Source organism: Puma concolor, chromosome A1, assembly GCF_028749965.1.
Source record: "Puma concolor isolate L17-30 chromosome A1, mPumCon1.1.hap2, whole genome shotgun sequence".
In the NCBI taxonomy this organism is placed as follows: Eukaryota; Metazoa; Chordata; class Mammalia; order Carnivora; family Felidae; genus Puma; species Puma concolor.
In genome coordinates this window covers 52568789-52590724 of record NC_141667.1, presented here as the reverse complement: position 1 = coordinate 52590724, position 21936 = coordinate 52568789, and the positions used below count along the sequence as shown (strand labels likewise).

The 21936-nt window shown below is 37.6% G+C and overlaps 1 protein-coding gene across 1 annotated transcript in view; it reads left to right on the top strand.

The window, feature by feature from the left end:
- Positions 1-21936, top strand: part of ATP10B (ATPase phospholipid transporting 10B (putative)) — a 270818-nt gene that overhangs the window by 111466 nt on the left and 137416 nt on the right. The gene's annotated exons all lie outside the window — the stretch shown is intronic.

Here is a 21936-nt window from a genome sequence, read left to right as displayed (position 1 = left end):
CTGACATTTCTAAGACCCTCCATCAACCAATCTACCCGGATCTAGGTAGGATGCAAAATACTGACCCAATTGCATTGGCTGCTATCTTTAACAAACTCCAGCGAAAGTCTGTAAAAATGAAAGTGAATGCCTGAAAGCTTACATAGACTTCTTTAAATGTGAAGGGCAAAGAAGAGGTAAGAAGGTCCCTCCTTAGTGCTGCATCATTTGGCCTAAGGTTGAATCACTGAGCTTTTTTTCTCAGTCATGTGACAATTTTAATTCATGCTTCAAAATAAGAGGAATCTGGCTTTCATATTGATGTCATTTAGTCCTAAAAGCTCTTGATGTGAAAATGAAGCTGTCCAGTGGTTTTCAAATGTATTTTTAGCAGAAAACCCTTTTTTTAAAAAATGAAACCTTACATAGAATACCAGCATATAAAGTAGAGTCAGCTGGTGTCCATTATGGGCTGCTAAGGCATAATAATAATGATGATGGTAATAATAGCACCAAGTCCTTGCTAAGAACTTGCCACATGCCAGGCACTATTTATTCTGAGACCTGACTCATGATAACTCATCTAGGCCTTACAACAACCCTATGAGGAAACTGAGGCACAGAAATGTTAGGTAATTTGCTCGAGGTCATAGAGCTCAGTGTGGGCATCAGGCAGGCTGCCTTAAGGGCCCATGACTTTTCCCATGCCACTGCTCTGCTGTTCAACTCCGGTTCACTACAGCTGCTTGCAAATGAGAGCCAGCACTACAGAGCTGTGCCTTTGCAGCTTATGACGTGGGGTCATATTGAAACCATTGTTCGATTTTACTATCCACAGGGACTTAATACATGTTAAATATCTCACCTGACTGACAGTTACACAGGCCTGTCATTGTATCTCACTCTTAGCTAGTCTGTCTTTGAGGTGTTTCGTTGGGTCTTTCAAAGAAATATTCATGTCTGCCTCAAAGCATAAATTTTAAGGCAGAATAACCCAAATGTTAGTATCCAAATTTGGTGAAAATCTTTCCAGCCTTTAGGGTGGTTAAATACAAGGGGAACTGCACTCATCCAAGGGGGACGAGGGCAGTAGCCCACGAGGCACCTTCAGGGAACCTTAGGCTCTGGTAACTGAACAAGAAAGCCATGGTTCTAGCCAAGGATAGCATGCTTGTCTGCTTTCTCTGGGAAAGGGAGAGAATCTAATCCTGAGCTGGGGAGAAAGAACAGATTCGAAAAGAGAGCCAACTCATGGGAGTATGGGGTGGGACAACACACCAATGCTGGGCTCTGACCCTACAGCCAATGAGTTTTGAAGCACCCTCTGAGAAACTGATCCTGGCTTGCTTGAGATGTGCAGAGGCACTGGTGATACCTGGTTTGTCAGGGACCAAACGTATGGTATTTAATTTGCATGAATAGGCTGGGGCTGATGATACAAATAATAATAAGGTAAACCTCTCTGGAGGTTGATTTTCTTTACACTTTATTGATAAAATATAACATCTAAATAAAACATGGAACTTAAACATTAAGCTTCTAGGGGGTTGAACCAGAAAAAATTGTTCAACCTTGGCATTATTGACATTTTAGGCTGGATGATTCTTTGTTATAGGAACTATCCTGGGCATTGTAGAATAATTAGAAACATTTCTGGCCTCGACTCACCAAAGGCCATTAGCATGACCCAACCCTCCCCCAATTTGTGACAATCAAAAATATCTCCAGAAATTACCAAATGACTCCCAGAAAATAAAATCCAGTACAAATCAAAATAAATCCCAGTACAACACTGAATTACATGATTTCAGAAGTGCCATTTGGCCACAGTCCTATGATCCCTATGATATTTCAGATGTTTTCTATAAAAAGTCAAACTCAGTAGATTTCCCCTACTGTTAAACTTGTCCTTTATCTAGATGCCCTGGTGGATACATTGAGGCCAAGGGCACAGTGGTTTGCCATCACTCCAGTTGCTCTTGGGTACTTGACCTCAAGTCAGTTACTAAAAAAAAAATTTAGCTCTAATAATCCCTCACAGGTTCACCTCTCTCACCACCTCCTGTTGCTTCCAACTGCACTGATCAGCCCTCCTCTTCCTGTGAATGTTAAACTGGAAGAAACATAAAAATAAATGTCAAGTATCTAGGCTAAGGCTAAGTCACCCAGACAAGCTTTCTCTTATCAAGGGGAATCATTTATTTTTTTACCTTATATTTGTAAATTGTCTTTTTCTTATTGACTTTATCCAGTAATTACTACTTAATTAGTTGAGGGCTTAAGTCACACACTGTTTGTGAGCATAGTATTGAAGAGTTTGAGTTCCATAATCAGACCACAGCCTAGGTTTGAATGCTGGCTCACTCATCCATTAGTTCCAGAAACTCTTAGGCTTCAGTTTTATTATCTACAAAGTAGGGACAGTAATAGGGCCGGTTGCTAGCAGGATTTAACAAAATGGTATATGTATTCAGCAAAGTGGTATGCATATAGGAAGCATTCGATACATGCTATTATCCCTAGCATCATCACCATTATAATTATTTGTAATTATCACTCCATTCCATTTGCTTCTATTTCTGCTAGAAGTACCTAGAGATCATGACTTCAGGCAACCAGGGGATTGCTTTAAGAACTTTTGTAGAGGGGTGTCTGGGTGGCTCAGTCGGTTGAGCGTCTGACTTTGGCTCAGGCCATGATCTCATGGTTCATGAGTTCTAGCCCCGCATCAGGCTCTGTGCTGACAGCTCATAGCCTGGAGCCTGCTTCAGATTCTGTCTTCCTCTCTCTCTGCCCCTCCCCCACGCTCTCTCTCTCTCTCTCTCTCAATAAATAGACATTAAAAAAAATTTTTTTAAAAAGAACTTTTGTAGAAATAAACATTTTTAAAAGAAAATGAAAATTTATGTCAGCATCCCTTTTTAATCACCAGCCAAAATGTCCATGATATCTACAATGAACTCATCCAGAACCAGAAACCAGGAAGTCAGGCCCCCACAAATTTCCCTTCTTTCTTTTCTTAGGCACCTACATAGGGCCTCCCAACTCCACCTTGCCTTTTCCACAAGTAGCTACTGCCATCACCTGAAGCTGCTACACTTGACTTCAAAATGACAGGGGAGAAAAGATCTTGTTTCCTTGGTGATATTTATTTGCTCAGCAGGTAAAAAACAAACAACAACAACAAAAAAAAAAACAAGGTCAAAGAGGTGAATCTCAGGTGCTGCCACAGTAGCTCTTGCCCCATTATCACCATCCAGCATTAACTCCTTGCTGCCTGTGTGTCCAGCATAAGGGAAATAGCCCTTTAGGATTTAGGGGCTCAAAAGTCTTGCAGACATCTTTTTTTTTTAATCTGCAAAGATTTAAGTGTTTACCATGGAGTGCTATTTCTTCTATGTATGTGATCATCAAAGAGTGGCCTGGGTGGTGGCTTTCTTTGTATGTAATTTGTATGCAGTGTGGTATCATGCCTACATCCCCTGTTTGGAATTTGAATCCCAGCTCTGCCACTTACTAGCTGTGAGCAAAGGATGGTCACTCTACACATTTCAAGACACTCTCCTTTCCAGTAGTGCAGATGGTCCCTGTGCTAACTACTCTTGGAGAGACAGAGGTACATAGCATCAACTCCGTTATACCAAGAGTGAGAGAGGTTATTAGTCACTTAAGATGACATATCAGTTTGTCATGGATCAGAAAATAACTCTAATAAGTTATCTGACCCATTTGAGCTTCAGTTTTCATATGTGTAATTTTTCAGCCCAGGGTTCTAAGGATTCAGTTTGTAAACAATGCTTATGACACAGCTCAAAGCCTGGATCTAATAAATGCTCAACAAGTGGTTCTGAAAAGAATGGTTATTTAGATGAAAATAATGGTGGTCTATGAAAAACAGTATATGAAAAGGCCTCTACACTAGCAATTAGGACCACAGGTTCATCTCATTATCTTGTGTGACTGTCTCGATGTCTGCAGCCTAGTTTCCAATTAGGCAAAAATGGAGTTAACATTATCTGCTTCTAATTGCTTAGAAAGAGAATGAAAGGCTCAAGGAACTAAACTATAAGACAGTATCTTTGAAAATTGTAAAGTGCAAAACAGGTTTAATTAATAATAATTTTCTCGTTCTTTGCATGCTGTTTTTGTTGTTGTATTTGATCCTGGCAATGGCTATCAACAAGCTAGTTACCCGTAGACCCTTCTAGCACATTCCTAGACAAGGAGAGCCAGCTAGAAACCCCTGCTGAAGGCAACTCAAGGCCGAGTCAGATTGGGACCCAAGTCCTGACCTCAAGTCTGGTTTCTTTCTCACTCACAGAATTCAAGGGGCCTTAGAAACTCTTCCCATTTTCCCCCTCTGGATCTCATGGCAAGGCTGGATATACCGACTAATGACATTAAAGAGAATGAGAGGCATCAAGTGATTCTGTGTAGCCATTCTGTTTGCTAAACTTACAGAGCATTTCTTCAGAGCTATTTGTCTTTCCTTCCTTTTCTAGCTCTTCAGGGTAAAAGAGTATTCAGCTGCTGACAGCTAGTGATGTGCTTACCCTGTGAACAGTTCATGAAGCGTGACTGCTTCCCAGAGAGCTGTTTGTACAAGCCTGGGAGAGGGCTCAGTCCACTAATGGAGGCAGCAGAGACTGCCTGCAAAATAAACATGCAACTTCTTAAAGATCATTACTATATTTTGAATATCTTCCTGGTAGAGGCTGGGGCAAAGGAAGGGAGGATTGGGGAGGCCATTTCTATTGCATGACCTTATAAAGTCCCATTGCAATAAGAGCTGAGTGGGCTCTTGAGCTGTCAAGGGATGGTGATCTCCTAAAGCAGATCAGCTGCATGTCAGGGATGGAAGTCAGGTAAAGGTCTAAAGTCATTCACCACTGCTACTCCTTGTCACAAAACTCAACTGGAAAAGTGTAATTAGTGCAAGCACTCTTCAGACTCCAGGGCCTCCTGCACTTTTCCATAGCTGAAGTTAAGTAACTTGAAGACAGGTGGTGCCAAGATACCATTGCCTGATTTGGCACTTGTTTTGAGCTGAGACCATGGGCCTTTGCTGGGCTGATTATAAAAGGGAAGAAAAATCAATCTGGTACTAGGATTGTTTAGCATTGGAAAGAGAACACTAGAGGCGAACCTGATAGCCCTTCAGATATTTGAAGAGAACTCTCAGGAATAAGACAATTTTTTCAGAGTGGTTTCAGAGAGCAGAGAGAGGGCCAAAAGTAGAGGTCACAACAAGATGACCCTGCATTTGGAAAATTGACAGGTCAGTGGTCCAAAACGGAATGGAATGCTTTGTGAGCTAACAAGTTCCCCACTTGAAGCATCCAAGCATGGAGTGGTTTACAAACTGTTCTAGGTAGCCTTAGGGTTCTCTTGAAGTTCAATAAAGTCATAGCATATGTAGGAATTAGCTTTGACAGTTGGCCCTGAAACAAAAATCATATTTGTTTGAAACTACTTTTGGAAATCCTTTAAATTGCCCATAAAATACCTATATATCTGTGTGATTTTATTTTTTACAACCCTGGACAATTAAGGCTGGATTGCCCCTGGGGACTTTGTGATGGAAAATGTGTATCTCTAGAGACCGGAATCACTTTCAATGGGATCAGATGCTTGAGGTTTGAAGGAATAGCATCTATTTGTGACTCTCACCAGAGCATGAGCTCTGTGAGCAGATGGAATAGCAGGAGGAACTACCTATGTTATTTAAATTGATGTACATTTAGGTGTGTCTGAGTGTGTGGCACATAAGATTGAGAGTGCTAGTCAAAAACTAAATATGCTGCTAGTTTATGACTCTCACAAAATGAGGGCAGAAGTGAAGTCTGGGTGAAACTATAGCATCTTTGCTATAATTGTAAAGGCTCTTACCTCGGTCTTACATGCTAGGATCTTTTCCCCCAGCTTCAGTGAGGTATAATTTGAATATAATGTACTCACTTTAGATTACAGTCTGGTTTTAATAATTGTATATAGTTCTGTAACTGTCATTACAGTTAAGATACAGAACGTTTTATCATCATTAAAGCTTCCCTTGCACCCAGGCTCCTTTGGAGCCAATCCCTTCACCTTCTTCTTGGCCACTGGAAACCACTGATCTTCTTTCTGTCACTACAGATTTCCCTTTTCTGAAATTGCATATAAATGGAGTCATATTGTATATAAGTCTTTTGTGTTTGACTTCTTTCACTCAGCATAACATTTTTAAGATACAATCACATTGTTGAATTTATCAACATTTCATACCCTTTTATGACTAACAGTTCATAGTATGGCTATATGACAACTCTTTATTTATCTGTTGATGGACATTTAAGTTGTTTTTAGTTTTTGACTATTATAAATAATGTAACTAGAAATATATACATGCAAGTCTTTGTTTTCTTTTCTCTTGGGTAAATACCAGGGATTGTTGGGTTATTTGGTAAGTATCTGTTTAACTTTATAAGAAACAGCCAAACTGGTTTTCAAGCCAGCTATCCTATTTTGCTCTGGCATCAGCACTATAGGAGAGTCCAAGTTATTCTAAATTCTTCCCAACACTTGATATTATCATTCTTCAATTTTAGCCAACTTAATGTGTGTAAGTGGTTTTAATTTGCATTTTTCTGATAACTAATAGTATCTAGTACTTTTTCATGTGTTTGAGAATTGAAGGAATCACAGCCATTCCACATGCTTGTTTTCAAGTGCTCATTTTATCTTCTTTTGTGAAATATTTGTGCAAATATTTTGTCCTCTTTCTAAATTACGTTGCTTTTCATAGTATAACTGAGTTATTAAGTGTTCTTAATAAATTCAGGAAGCAATCTCTCACATAAATGTTTTGCAAATATGTCCTATAATAGTATGTCTTCCTTTCTGGTTTTCTCTTTGTATTTCAAAACACAAAAGATTTTAATTTTGTCATGATCTAATTTGTGAATATCTTCTTTTAGAGTTTGTGCTTTTGGTGTCTTATCTAAGATATCTTTACCTAACCCAAGATAATAAAGATTATCTCCTATGTTCTCTTCTGGGATTTTGTTGTTATTTCTCTTATATTTTGGTCCATGATTAATTTCAAATTAATTTTTGTGTATAGTGTAAATAAGAGTCAAGATTCATTTTTTTTTTCCCCACACAGATATCCAGCTATCCCAGCACCAGTGGTTAAAGAGAATATCCTTTCCCCATTGAATTACCTTGGCACCTTTGTCAAAATCAAATGACTGTGTAAGGGTCTATTTCTAGGTTCTCTATTCTGCTCCACTTCTCTAATTTATGCTAATACCACACTGTCCTAATTACTTCACAGTGAGTTTTGAAATCAGGCAGAGTAGGTCCTTCAAACTTCATCTCTTTCAAGATTGTTTTGGTTATTCCAGGTCTTTTGCACTTTCATATAAATTTTAAAATTAGTTTGACAGTTTCTTTAACAAAATTAAGGTTAAGGTTTTGATTGAGATCTCACTGAGTCTTATAGATCAACTTGGGAAGAATTCCATCGAAACAACATTAAGTTTCCCAATCTATGAACATAGTATTTCTCTTCATTAATTTAGGCATTCTTTAATTTCTCTTTCCAATGTTTTGTGATCATACGTAAGTCTTGCACATCTTTCATTAGATTTGTTCTTTAGTATTTTTAAGATATTTTAAGTGGATTATTTTAATTTTATTTTTCAAGTGTTCATTGTTACTATGTAGAAATATAATTGGCTTTTGTATACTTACCACATATTCTGCAATCTCTTAAATTCACCTATTCTACCTTTTAGGACTTTCTAAATATGCTATCATATTATATGCAGATGAAGACATTTTTATATCTTGCTTTTAAATCTGTATGACTTTTAATTTTCTTGCCTTACTGAACTGCTTAGCTATACTAATACATAGTTGAATATGCTGTGAGAGTGGATATCCTTGCCTTAATTCTGACCTTACGGGAAAACATTTAATCTTTCACTATTGAATATGGTATTAGTCGTAAAGTTTGTATAAATATCCTTATTGGATTGAAGAAAATCCCACCTGTTCCTAGTTTGCTTAGAGTTTTTATCACAAAAAAGGTGGATTTTATTTTTTTTTCCTGCCTCTACTGAATTGATCATATGGGTTTTCTTCTTTATCCAATTAATATGATGAGGAAAATTGATTTTGTGTGTTAAATCCAACTTTGACCTCCTGGAATAAATCCAAGTTGATCATAATATACTTTCCTTTTATATATGACTATACTTTATTTACTAATATTTTGTCATGGATTTTCAGCCTATGTTCATGCAGGATATTGGTACATAGTTTCCTTTTCTTGTGATGTATTTGTCTGTAATACTGAATTTATAAAATAATTTGAGAGGTATTCCCTTCCCTTGTATATCCTAAAGGAGTTTAAGATTTCTTTTCTTAAACGTTAGGTAGAATCCACCAGTAAAGCCAACTGTGCCTGGTTCTTCTTTGTAAAGAGATTTTGATTTTAATTCATATTTTTAATTGACATAGGAGTATTCATTTTTTTGTTTCCTCTTGTGTACATTTTTATCATTTATGTCCATTAAAGGATTTGTCTGTTTTCAACAGTCAAATTTATTACCATAGTGTTTACAATATTCTCTTATTACCATTTTATGTCTATAGGATATAGTGCTCAGTGATATTGATATTTTATTTTATCTTCTTGAGCAATCAGATAGTGATACATCAATTTATTGACTTTTTTCAAAGATCATTGATCTTTTGGTTTCATTTATTGTTTGTTTTCTGTTTTGTGTCAAATTTTTATTTCATTGATTTCTATACTTATGTGTTTTTTTTTAATGTTTATTTTTGAGAGAGAGAGACAGAGAGAGACAGAGACAGAGACAGAGCATGAATGGGAGAGGGGCAGAGAGAGAGGGAGACACAGAATCTGAAGCAGTTTCCAGACTTTGAGCTCTCAGCACAGAGCCCTACACCGGGCTCCAATCCATGAACCATGAGATCATGACCTGAGTTGAAGTCAGATGCTTAAATATTTAGGTTTATTTATTATCTTTTTCCTTCCTTTACCCTGGGTTTACCTTGGTGTTTTTCTAGTTTCTTAAGGTAGAAACCTAGGTCCTTGATTTTTAAATCTTCTTTTTTAATATAAGCAATTGAAGCTATAAATATCTTTCAAAGTACTCATTTAGCTGTATCCCACAGATTTTGATGTTTTATTTTATTTTTTAATTTTTTAAATATTTTTAATGTTTATTTATTTCTGAGACAGAGAGAGGCAGAGCATGAGTGGGGAAGGGGCAGAGAGAGGAGACACAGAATCCGAAGCAGGCTCCAGGCTCTGAGCTGTCAGCACAGAGCCCGAGGCGAGGCTCGAACTCACAAACCGCGAGATTTGATGTTTTAATTATTCAGTTCAAAATGTTTTTTTCCTTATTTATTTCTTCTTTAGTACACAAACTATTTATAACAGCATTGTTTACTTTCCAAATACGTGTGACTTTCATAGATAGCTTATTGCTATTGATTTTTAATTAATTCCATGGTGGTTAGAGAATATACACTGTAGATGTGCCTGAGTGACTTAGTCAGTTGAGCCTCCAATTCTTACTTTTGGCTCAGGTCATGATCTTGCAGTTTCATGAGGTCAAGCCCCACAGTGGGCTCTGCATTGGCAGGGTGGAACCTGCTTGGTATTCTCTGTCTCCCTCTCTGTGCCTCCCACACTCATGCTGTCTCTATCTCTCTAAAAATAAATAAACTTTTAAAAAATCACACATTGTATGATTTCAGCCTCTTCAGATTTATTGAGATTTGTTTTATGACCTAACATATCCTGGTGAGCATGTGCCCTTGAAAAGAATGTATGTGCTAGCAGTCATTAATAGTTCTATAAGGAAGCTGAGAAAAAGAGGGATAAAAAAATCCAGGAATATGAGGGGAAAATTAGAGAACTAAGTGATACACTAAAAAGAAATAATATACGCATAATTGGTATCCCAGAGGAGGAAGAGAGAGGGAAAGGTGCTGAAGGGGTACTTGAAGAAATAATAGCTGAGAACTTCCCTGAACTGGGGAAGGAAAAAGGCATTGAAATCCAAGAGGCACAGAGAACTCCCTTCAGACGTAACTTGAATCGATCTTCTGCACGACATATCATAGTGAAACTGGCAAAATACAAGGATAAAGAGAAAATTCTGAAAGCAGCAAGGGGTAAACGTGCCCTCACATATAAAGGGAGACCTATAAGACTCGTGACTGATCTCTCTTTTGAAACTTGGCAGGCCAGAAAGAATTGGCACGAGATTTTCAGTGTGCTAGACAGAAAAAATATGCAGCCGAGAATCCTTTATCCAGCAAGTCTGTCATTTAGAATAGAAGGAGAGATAAAGGTCTTCCCAAACAAACAAAAACTGAAGGAATTTGTCACCACTAAACCAGCCCTCCAAGAGATCCTAAGGGGGACCCTGTGAGACAAAGTACCAGAGACATCACTACAAGCATAAAACATACAGACATCACAATGACTCTAAACCCATACCTTTCTATAATAACACTGAATGTAAATGGATTAAATGCGCCAACCAAAAGACATAGGGTATCAGAATGGATAAAAAAACAAGACCCATCTATTTGCTGTCTACAAGAGACTCATTTTAGACCTGAGGACACCTTTAGATTGTGAGTGAGGGGATGGAGATCTATTTATCATGCTACTGGAAGCCAAAAGAAAGCTGGAGTAGCCATACTTATATCAGACAAACTAGACTTTAAATTAAAGGCTGTAACAAGAGATGAAGAAGGACATTATATAATAGTGACAGGGTCTATCCATCAGGAAGAGCTAACAATTATAAATGTCTATGCGCCGAATACCGGAGCGCCCAAATATATAAAACAATTACTCATAAACATAAGCAACCTTATTGATAAGAATGTGGTAATTGCAGGGGACTTTAACACCCCACTTACAGAAATGGATAGATCAACTAGACACACGGTCAATAAAGAAACAAGGGCCCTGAATGAGACATTGGATCAGATGGACTTGACAGATATATTTAGAACTCTGCATCCCAAAGCAACAGAATATACTTTCTTCTCGAGTGCACATGGAACATTCTCCAAGATAGATCATATACTGGGTCACAAAACAGCCCTTCATAAGTTTACAAGAATTGAAATCATACCATGCATACTTTCAGACCACAATGCTATGAAGCTTGAAATCAACCACAGGAAAAAGTCTGGAAAACCTCCAAAAGCATGGAGGTTAAAGAACACCCTACTAACGAATGAGTGGGTCAACCAGGCAATTAGAGAAGAAATTAAAAAATATATGGAAACAAACGAAAATGAAAATACAACAATCCAAACGCTTTGGGACGCAGCGAAGGCAGTCCTGAGAGGAAAATACATTGCAATCCAGGCCTATCTCAAGAAACAAGAAAAATCCCAAATACAAAATCTAACAGCACACCTAAAGGAACTAGAAGCAGAACAGCAAAGGCAGCCTAAACCCAGCAGAAGAAGAGAAATAATAAAGATCAGAGCAGAAATAAACAATATAGAATCTAAAAAAACTGTAGAGCAGATCAACGAAACCAAGAGTTGGTTTTTTGAAAAAATAAAATTGACAAACCTCTAGCCAGGCTTCTCAAAAAGAAAAGGGAGATGACCCAAATAGATAAAATCATGAATGAAAATGGAATTATTACAACCAATCCCTCAGAGATACAAACAATTAGGGAATACTATGAAAAATTATATGCCAACAAACTGGACAACCTGGAAGAAATGGACAAATTCCTGAACACCCACACTCTTCCAAAACTCAATCAGGAGGAAATAGAAAGCTTGAACAGACCCATCACCAGCGAAGAAATTGAATCGGTTATCAAAAATCTCCCAACAAATAAGAGTCCAGGACCAGATGGCTTCCCAGGGGAGTTCTACCAGACGTTTAAAGCAGAGATAATACCTATCCTTCTCAAGCTATTCCAAGAAATAGAAAGGGAAGGAAAACTTCCAGACTCATTCTATGAAGCCAGTATTACTTTGATTCCTAAACCAGACAGAGACCCAGTAAAAAAAGAGAACTACAGGCCAATATCCCTGATGAATATGGATGCAAAAATTCTCAATAAGATACTAGCAAATCGAATTCAACGGCATATAAAAGGAATTATTCACCATGATCAAGTGGGATTCATTCCTGGGATGCAGGGCTGGTTCAACATTCGCAAATCAATCAACGTGATACATCACATTAACAAAAAAAAAGAAAAACCATATGATCCTGTCAATCGATGCAGAAAAGGCCTTTGACAAAATCCAGCACCCTTTCTTAATAAAAACTCTTGAGAAAGTCGGGATAGAAGGAACATACTTAAAGATCATAAAAGCCATTTATGAAAAGCCCACAGCTAACATCATCCTCAACGGGGAAAAACTGAGAGCTTTTTCCCTGAGATCAGGAACATGACAGGGATGCCCACTCTCACCGCTGTTGTTTAACATAGTGCTGGAAGTTCTAGCATCAGCAATCAGACAACAAAAGGAAATCAAAGGCATCAAAATTGGCAAAGATGAAGTCAAGCTTTCGTTTTTTGCAGATGACATGATATTATACACGGAAAATCCGATAGACTCCACCAAAAGTCTGCTAGAACTGATACATGAATTCAGCAAAGTTGCAGGATACAAAATCAATGTACAGAAATCAGTTGCATTCTTATACACTAACAATGAAGCAACAGAAAGACAAATAAAGAAACTGATCCCATTCACAATTGCACCAAGAAGCATAAAATACCTAGGAATAAATCTAACCAAAGATGTAAAGGATCTGTATGCTGAAAACTATAGAAAGCTTATGAAGGTAATTGAAGAAGATTTAAAGAAATGGAAAGACATTCCCTGCTCATGGATTGGAAGAATAAATATTATCAAAATGTCAATACTACCCAAAGCTATCTACACATTCAATGCAATCCCAATCAAAATTGCACCAGCATTCTTCTCGAAACTAGAACAAGCAATCCTAAAATTCATATGGAACCACAAAAGGCCCCGAATAGGCAAAGTAATTTTGAAGAAGAAGACCAAAGCAGGAGGCATCACAATCCCAGACTTTAGCCTCTACTACAAAGCTGTCATCATCAAGACAGCATGGTATTGGCAGAAAAACAGACACATAAACCAATGGAATAGAATAGAAACCCCAGAACTAGACCCACAAACGTATGGCCAACTCATCTTTGACAAAGCAGGAAAGAACATCCAATGGAAAAAAGACAGTCTCTTTAACAAATGGTGCTGGGAGAACTGGACAGCAACATGCAGAAGGTTGAAACTAGACCACTTTCTCACACCATTCACAAAAATAAACTCAAAATGGATAAAGGACCTGAATGTGAGACAGGAAACCATCCAAACCCTAGAGGAGAAAGCAGGAAAAGACCTCTCTGACCTCAGCCGTAGCAATCTCTTACTCGACACATCCCCAAAGGCAAGGGAATTAAAAGCAAAAATGAACTACTGGGACCTTATGAAGATAAAAAGCTTCTGCACAGCAAAGGAAACAACCAACAAAACTAAAAGGCAACCAACGGAATGGGAAAAGATATTTGCAAATGACCTATTGGACAAAGGGCTAGTCTCCAAAATCTATAAAGAGCTCACCAAACTCCACACCCGAAAAGCAAATAACCCAGTGAAGAAATGGGCAGAAAACATGAATAGACACTTCTCTAAAGAAGACATCCGGATGGCCAACAGGCACATGAAAAGATGTTCAGCGTCGCTCCTTATCAGGGAAATACAAATCAAAACCACACTCAGGTATCACCTCACGCCAGTCAGAGTGGCCAAAATGAACAAATCAGGAGACTATAGATGCTGGAGAGGATGTGGAGAAATGGGAACCCTCTTGCACTGTTGGTGGGAATGCAAATTGGTGCAGCCGCTCTGGAAAGCAGTGTGGAGGTTCCTCAGAAAATTAAAAATAGACCTACCCTATGACCCAGCAATAGCACTGCTAGGAATTTATCAAAGGACACAGGAGTACTGATGCATAGGGGCACTTGTACCCCAATGTTCATAGCAGCACTCTCAACAATAGCCAAATTATGGAAAGAGCCTAAATGTCCATCAACTGATGAATGGATAAAGAAATTGTGGTTTATATACACAATGGAGTACTACGTGGCAATGAGAAAAAATGAAATATGGCCTTTTGTAGCAACGTGGATGGAACTGGAGAGTGTGATGCTAAGTGAAATAAGCCATACAGAGAAAGACAGATACCATATGGTTTCACTCTTATGTGGATCCTGAGAAACTTAACAGGAACCCATGGGGGAGGGGAACAAAAAAAAAAAAAAAAAGAGGTTAGAGTGGGAGAGAGCCAAAGCATAAGAGACTGTTGAGAACTGAGAGCAAACTGAGGGTTGATGGGGGGTGGGAGGGAGGAGAGGGTGGGTGATGGGTACTGAGGAGGGCACCTTTTGGGATGAGCACTGGGTGTTGTATGGAAACCAATTTGACAATAAATTTCATATATTAAAAAAAAAAAAAAAGAAAAAAAAATAGTTCTATAAATGTCAAACACACAAAGGCGATTGATAATAATGCTCAGATATTCTATGTCTTCACTAAGTTTTTGGTTAGTTCTGCAAATTGCTAAGAGAAAGGTATTAAATTTCTAACTGTAATTGTAGAATTGTCTATTTTCTCCTTTAACTAATTGTTTGCTTCAAATACAGACTTTAAAGTCTGTTTTCAGGCTCATATATATGCACGATCATATCTTCCTAATAAATTGATACTTTAACATTATGAAATTTCTCTCCTTATCTTTGTCTTGAAATCATCTTTTTCCTGATATTAATATAGCCACTCCAGTGTTCTTATACTTGCTGTTTTCATATTTTATCTTTATTCCCATACATTTATTTTCACCCTGTGTCTATTTATATTATTTTTATGTTAATTTTGTAATTCACTGATTTTTACCCATTCTGACAAATTCTACATTTTAATTGGGGTGTTAACTTTCTTAATATTTAATGTAACTTTTATATGGTTATGTTTTAGTCTACTATTTTGGTATTTATTTTCAAATTGCTCCCTCTGGGTTTTGTTTTATGTTATTGTTTGTCCTCTGTTCCTGAAAATTTGGGGATTCTTTTCATAATTTTTAGAATTCCATTTTAATTTTTCTCTTGTTTTTTTAGCTACACTTCTTTATATTATTTTTTTTGGTAGTTCTACTAGGTCTTAAAGTATAAATCCTTAAATTTTAATGGTCTACTTAGAGTTAATGTGTAACATTTCACATGAAATGTAAAAGCTTTGCAATCAAGTCCATTTATTCTCTAATTCTATCTTTATGCTATTGTTATATGTATTACATCTACTTACATAAAAATCCCAGAAGGCAATGTTATTTTTTTCCTTATGCAGGCACATGTATTATAAACAAATTAAGAAGGAAAAAGCAAAAAAAATACACTTTTTTACATTTACGCAGATATTTACCATTTGTGATGCCTTCTTTTCCTTTCTGGGGATTTGAGTTTCCATCTGGTGTCACTTTGCTTTAGCCTGAAGAAGTTCTTTTAGTATTTCTTATAGTGCAGATCTGGTGGCAGCAAATTCTCATAGTTTTCTTTTAGATGAAAATGTCTGTTTTGCTTTACTCTTGAAGAATTATTTTTGCTGCTTTCATAATTCAGTTTTCCCCCCTTCAACTCTTTAAGGATGTTCCAATCTTCTTTGGCCTTTAATCAAGCCATTGTTCCCTTATATGTAATGTATCATTTTTCTTTGATTCCTCTCCAGATTTGCTCTCTTCTTTGGCTTTTCATAGTCATTGACACATGTATGTGCCTATGGCCTTTTTCATGTTTATTCTTCTTGGGTTTATTGAGTATCTTTGTAAATTTATCATTTGTCAAATTTGGGAAATTTTTGGCCATTATTTCTTTACATATGTTTTATTCCCCATTCTCTGATTCTTGTCCTTCTGGGACTTCAATAACATTGATGTCAGACTACTTTATATTTTGTAACAAGGCCCTGAGGCTCTCCTCATTTTCTCTCTGTTCCTCACACTGGATAATTCTTACTGATTTATCTGCAGATTCACAAACTTTTTTTCTGTCTTGTCTATTCTCCGTTGTCTGTCCCATGAATTTTTTATTTCAGATATTTTATTTCTGGTTATAGAATGCTAATTTTTTGCATTTTTATTGTTTTCATATCCCTGCTGAGATTTAAAAAAATTTTTTTAATGTTTTTATTTATTTTTGAGAGACAGAGACAGAGCTCAAGAGGGGAAGGGCCAGAGAGAGAAGGAGACACAGAATCTGAAGCAGGCTCCAGGCTCCGAGTTGTTAGCACAGAGCCCGATGCGGGGCTCAAACTCACAAACCGCGAGATCATGACCTGAGCCAAAGTCAGACACTTAACCGACTGAGCCACCCAGGTGCCCCACCCTGCTGAGATTTTAAATTATTTATTGCAAGCATGTTTTATTTTATATCATTGAAGGTGGTTATAGCTTTTTTTTAAATTTTATTTAAATCCAATTGATGGTTTCAGGAGTAGAATTTAGTGATTCATCACTTACATATAACACCCAGTGCTCATCCCAACAAGTGCCCTCCTTAATGCCCATCACCCATTTAGCTTATACACCAAGCCAACACCCCTCCAGCAACCCTCAATTTGTTCTCTGTATGTAAAAGCCTCTTATGGTTTGCCTCCCTCTCTGTTTTTATTTTATTTTTCCTTCCCTTCCCTCATGTTCATGGTTATAGCTTCTTTAAATTTTCTGTGTGCTAATTCCAAAGTCTGAGTCACCTTGGGATTAGTCTTAGCTGATGGGTTTTTCCTTTTAGAATTAGTCACATTTTCCCTGGTTTTATATGTTGAGCATCCTGGACACTATGAATGTTAAGCATGAAGATTCTGGATCCTGTTATTTTTCCACAAGATAGAGTTTTTTGTCTTTTAACAGGCACATACTTTGTTGGAATTTAACTGTAAACTCTTTTTCTTGAACAGCAACTCCCATCTCAGGTCAAATCTGTTTGTTTTTAATGGATATTCTTGGAACCTATTCCATCATGCATAGTTCAGGAATCAGCCAGAGATGTGAGCAAACAGAACTTGGGGGTCCCCTCTCTGGCTTATTCCTGTTTGAAATCATTCCTCTTTCTTTCTACAGTGAATATGGTTTCCCTAGACTCAGTCCTCTGGCTACCCATGTCACAAAGACTGAGATTTTTCCACAAGCACTCTTACCAACTGCTCTTCACCAAATGTATTGCCCCCTCCCCACACCTCCTCCTCCACTTCTGCATCTTTTTGGTGTTAAAATTACTTCTATTGATAGGGAAACTTATTAACACATAAAGCTTTATTTGTATTGAGTTCTACTCAGGTTAGGTTTGCCAACATTCCATTTATTAAATACTTCTTTATCATTTCTACCAATCTCTCTTTACATTTGATCTTCCTCTCATTTTGAGTTCCTTCTGTAGTGCTTCTTTGGTTATTCATGGTTATTCATTTCCTACCATCTAAATCCTAACTCAGATTCCACTTTGAAACCTTCCATCATTCTATCCCCAGTTAACACCATCTCCTTTGAGTAACATTTTTTACATATAATGTCTTTTTGAGGTAAAGGTGGGATTTTTCCCCCTCATAATTGGCCTAAACTCCATGGTCACAAGAAATATGTCTTAGGCAATTATTTTTTATCCTCCTCATAATTAAAGTCAGACAGATAAAGATTAAATCCAAATTGTGCTTCTTATTTACTGTATATTTCTAACAAGTTACTTACCTCTGTAACTTCAGTGTCCTAAACTGTAAAATAGACTTAACAATACCTGATTTATGGGGCTATTTTAGGATAAATAAAATTATTTTCCTAGTACAAATACTCTTTTATTCTTTGAGTGTTTTATACCTTCTTTTTCCTCAAATTTCCAATGCCTCTGCCCCTTCTTCATTTTCACTGAATGAATTTTTGCTTCTGATTTCACTGAGAAAAGTGTGAAATAAGTAGCAATGAAAAAGAAACTTTCACACATTCCCACCAACTGATCTACCTTTGTACTTACATCTATGTCCATTTTCCCTCTTTCCTCTTGTGAAATGTCAACACTGCTATATAGAGCGATTCCTTCACTTGTGGACTTGGTGTAATTTTTTTTTTACTCAAGGACATTGTTCCTGTGATTGTTCCCTTTCTATCCTGGGTCATCAGTTTTCCACCTCTCCACCTCTACTCAGTTGCCCCTACTAACATGCAAACATGCTGTGATGTCTTCTCTCCTTAAAACAAAATGAACTTCTTTTGACCTCACATCCTCTCCATTGGCCTATCCCGTTTTAACAGTCCTTAAGAGATCCTTTCCTTGCCCCCCCCCCCATTTTCTGCTAGACCAATGTAATTAGGCTTTTCTATCTATCAACTCATGAGAACACTTCTCATTAAGAGTTTCATATTGGCAAATCCAATAATCAGTTATCACTCCTCATTCTTCACTTTCTTCACTGGCTTCCAGGATTCTATTCTTTCTTAGTTCTCCTTTTACTTCACCAGCCATTCTCTTTTCATCTTTCCGCTTCAGTTCTTAGGATACTTCATTCACTGTCTAACTGATCTCATATTGTCCCATTGCTTTAAATAGTATCTATACATTGATGACTTGAAAATAAATATCTCCAACCTAGATCTCTTCTCCAGATTCCAGGTTTAAATAACTAGTTGCATACTGGTTATTTTCACTTGGATAATTAATAGTTATCTCAAACCTACTTATGCAAAACTGAACTCCTTGCCTTATCTCTCAAGCCACCTCCTTTCATAGTCTTCCCATCTCAGTACATAATAACTCCATCTTTCCAGTTGCTTGTATCAAATATTGCACTCTGGTTCTTGACCACTTTTTCTCTTTTATCCTGCATGCAGTACATCAGGAATTTTTTTTTAGGCTCTTCTAAATATATCCACAGTCTGACTGCTTATCATCTCTAACCCTAGCTTACTGGTCTAAACTACCATAATCCTTTAAGTAGCAACATTATTTTAGTAACCTCCAAACTGCTTTTCTTCCATTCTTTTCTCCAGCTACACTGGTCTCCTTGTTCTTCTCAAAAATGATAAGCATGCTTCTGCTTCAGGGCTATACACTGGCTCTTTTCTCTTCCAGCAGTTCTCCTCCCTAAGATATTCTCATGGCTTTACTCCCTTACTTCCACTTTCTGTTCAAATGTCGCCTTCCCCTAGAAATTTTCTCTGAACTCACCACATAAAATAGCAACTGTATCTTCATTAACTAGTCCCCTTATCTTGCTTTATTTTGCTCCATTGTACTTATCACTCTCTGAACTATCATATAGTTCTCTCTCTCTCTCTCTCTCTCTCTCTCTCGCACATGCACACACACACACTTGGTGACAGAGGGTTGATTTTGTTGCCATATCCTCAGGGCCTACAACAATGCCCGACATATAATAAGCACTCAGTAATTATTTGTGATTAAATGGATGGATGAGTAATACAAATTGAGGTCTTATCTCAATACCTGGAGTATAGTTAGCACTTAATAAGTCCTAGGTTTTATTATCAGGCACTTGATAAATATGTGTTGAATAAATGAATTTGTTCAAAAGTAGCTAAAAGAATGTTAACTATATTCAGACAGAACCATCATCTGCCTCTTGTCTTGTATCTCACCTCCTGATGACTTCACCAGATTCTCCATCCAGAAGCTAGTGCCCAGGGTCCAGAAAACCATTGCATCATTCTTGTGAAAGATCCCCTTAGTGTAAACTTACCCTAGAACACTTACAAAGGCGTCAGGAGAAGCTATCTGCTCACTTGCCAGAGAGATCCCCTGTGCAAAGCCAAACTCACCCACAGAGGTTCAGCTCAGATATGGCCTGGCTGGTCATTATGACAGAAGGCTGGGTCAGAACCACACAGCTGTTATGAACTTAAACATTAGAAGCATTTTTATTCCCCATGTTTTCCTGAGACCCATACACTGCAAACAAGGTGGGTTCATCTCAGTAGGTATCCTGGGTTTATGACTTTTAATATTTAAAAGTAACTGAAAATAATAACAGAGACTATTGTTGAGTTTTGTTTTTTTTTTTAATGGAAGCTTCTACAGCTTTGCTATAGTTTCTATAGTCAGAATTGACTATTGATTAAATTGCTTTGCTTTGCTTACTTCCAACTAGAGGAAATGTTAAGAAGGCATTTATGGGAAGGTTAATAGGGTCTCACACAGTAACCAAGGAGAGGTTGTACCCAGGCCTCTGGGAGGGCTGGGGTCAAGGCAGCCCTGGGGACAGAAGTCCAGGATGCTTTCACCAGTGTTCTGCCATTAGAATTACCACATGTCAACTCCAAGCCTAGAAATAATTTGACTGGGCCAGCTGATTTTGAGAAGCTCTCAGGCCTAACCAATTGTTCCAACCATTTGACCGGAGCGGGGAGGATCATATAAGAATCAAACATGTTACTGGAGGTAGGAACATTTTAGTTTTCAGAAAAGAAAGAATAAGTGGACAAATATCCTCAAAAATGCCTCAAACGCATAAGGGAGAGTAGAGGACAATTTAGAGGAGCTGCTTTGTAGGCAGCATACACATGCAAAAGAAAAATGCTTTGCCAACTCAGTCATCTGAACTAAAAACAAAAAAGTATTGATTTTTCCCAGCAGCTCATTCAACCTTGAGCATATGCAACACCTGTGCATGCTGTATCTTACATGCATCATTACAACTCCCATCAAGCAGGGGGAAAGTGCTTTGGGAAGCCAAAGAATTAATTTCCATCTTCATCATGTGGTCTTGGGCTTATGATTTAACCTTTATTTGCCTCAGGTTCCTCATCTATAAAATGGGAAGAGTAATATTTTCCCAGACAGGTAAGAGTGAAGTGAGATAGCTGGTGGTACAGTGCAGAAGTTAATAAAAGAGACCTTAAGTCTAAGCAACTGCTCAAGCCTCACCTTCTCAGAGCTGTACACTCTGCATCTCTAAAACAAGGACAGGTGTACCCAGTGTGGGCTTTGTCAGCATTAAAAAATTTATACAAAGCACTGTGCATAGAGCCTTATATTTCAAGGACTTAAAACCTTGGTTAAAAGACTTTTTTAGGTAAGTCATGGTACTTTGAAAAATGTAAAATACCTGTGGGGGCACACTTAGTTTTTGATATTATCATTGTCACCATTACTATTATCATCAGCATCACCACTGATTCAAGAAAGCACAGTAGGAGCAAGAATGAAGAAAGTACAACTTCAAAGTATGTTCTTATCTTTCTTCAAAAGACTCTTCCTTGCTGCCAAGTAAAATAAAAATACTTTGACTTGCTGGATAAAGCCATCTCCAGCCTCATTTCTTGCATTCTCTCCTTCCTGTTCCTACCGCTTCCCCTGCTGCATTTCATAACCCAGGCTCACTGGTTATGGGTCAGTCCCCAAATACACTTTATACTTAAAAATCTCTGGGGCTTTATTCTTGCCATTTTCTTTTCTTGGAAAAACACTTTCATTAATCTCTAACTGTTGAAATTCTTATTTTATTTTCTTTAAGTTTATTTGAGAGAGAGAGAGAAAAAAAAATGTGTGCGCACAAGTCAGGGAGGGGCAAAGAGAAGGAAAGAGATAATCCCAAGCAGGTTCCACGCCATCAGCACAGTCTGGTGCTGAGCTTGAACTCATGAACCATGAGATGGAAACCTAAGTCAAGATCAAGAGTCAGATGCTTAATTGACTGCACCGCCCAAGTGCCCCTGAAATTCTTATTTTAAATCCCATATACCCTCCTAGGCCCTTATTTCAAGGACTACCGTTGCCACCTTCTAAGTTATTCATTTACTTCTTAAAACTTTGCTTGTACCTTCCTTTATAATTAGCCCTGTTTTATTTAGATACT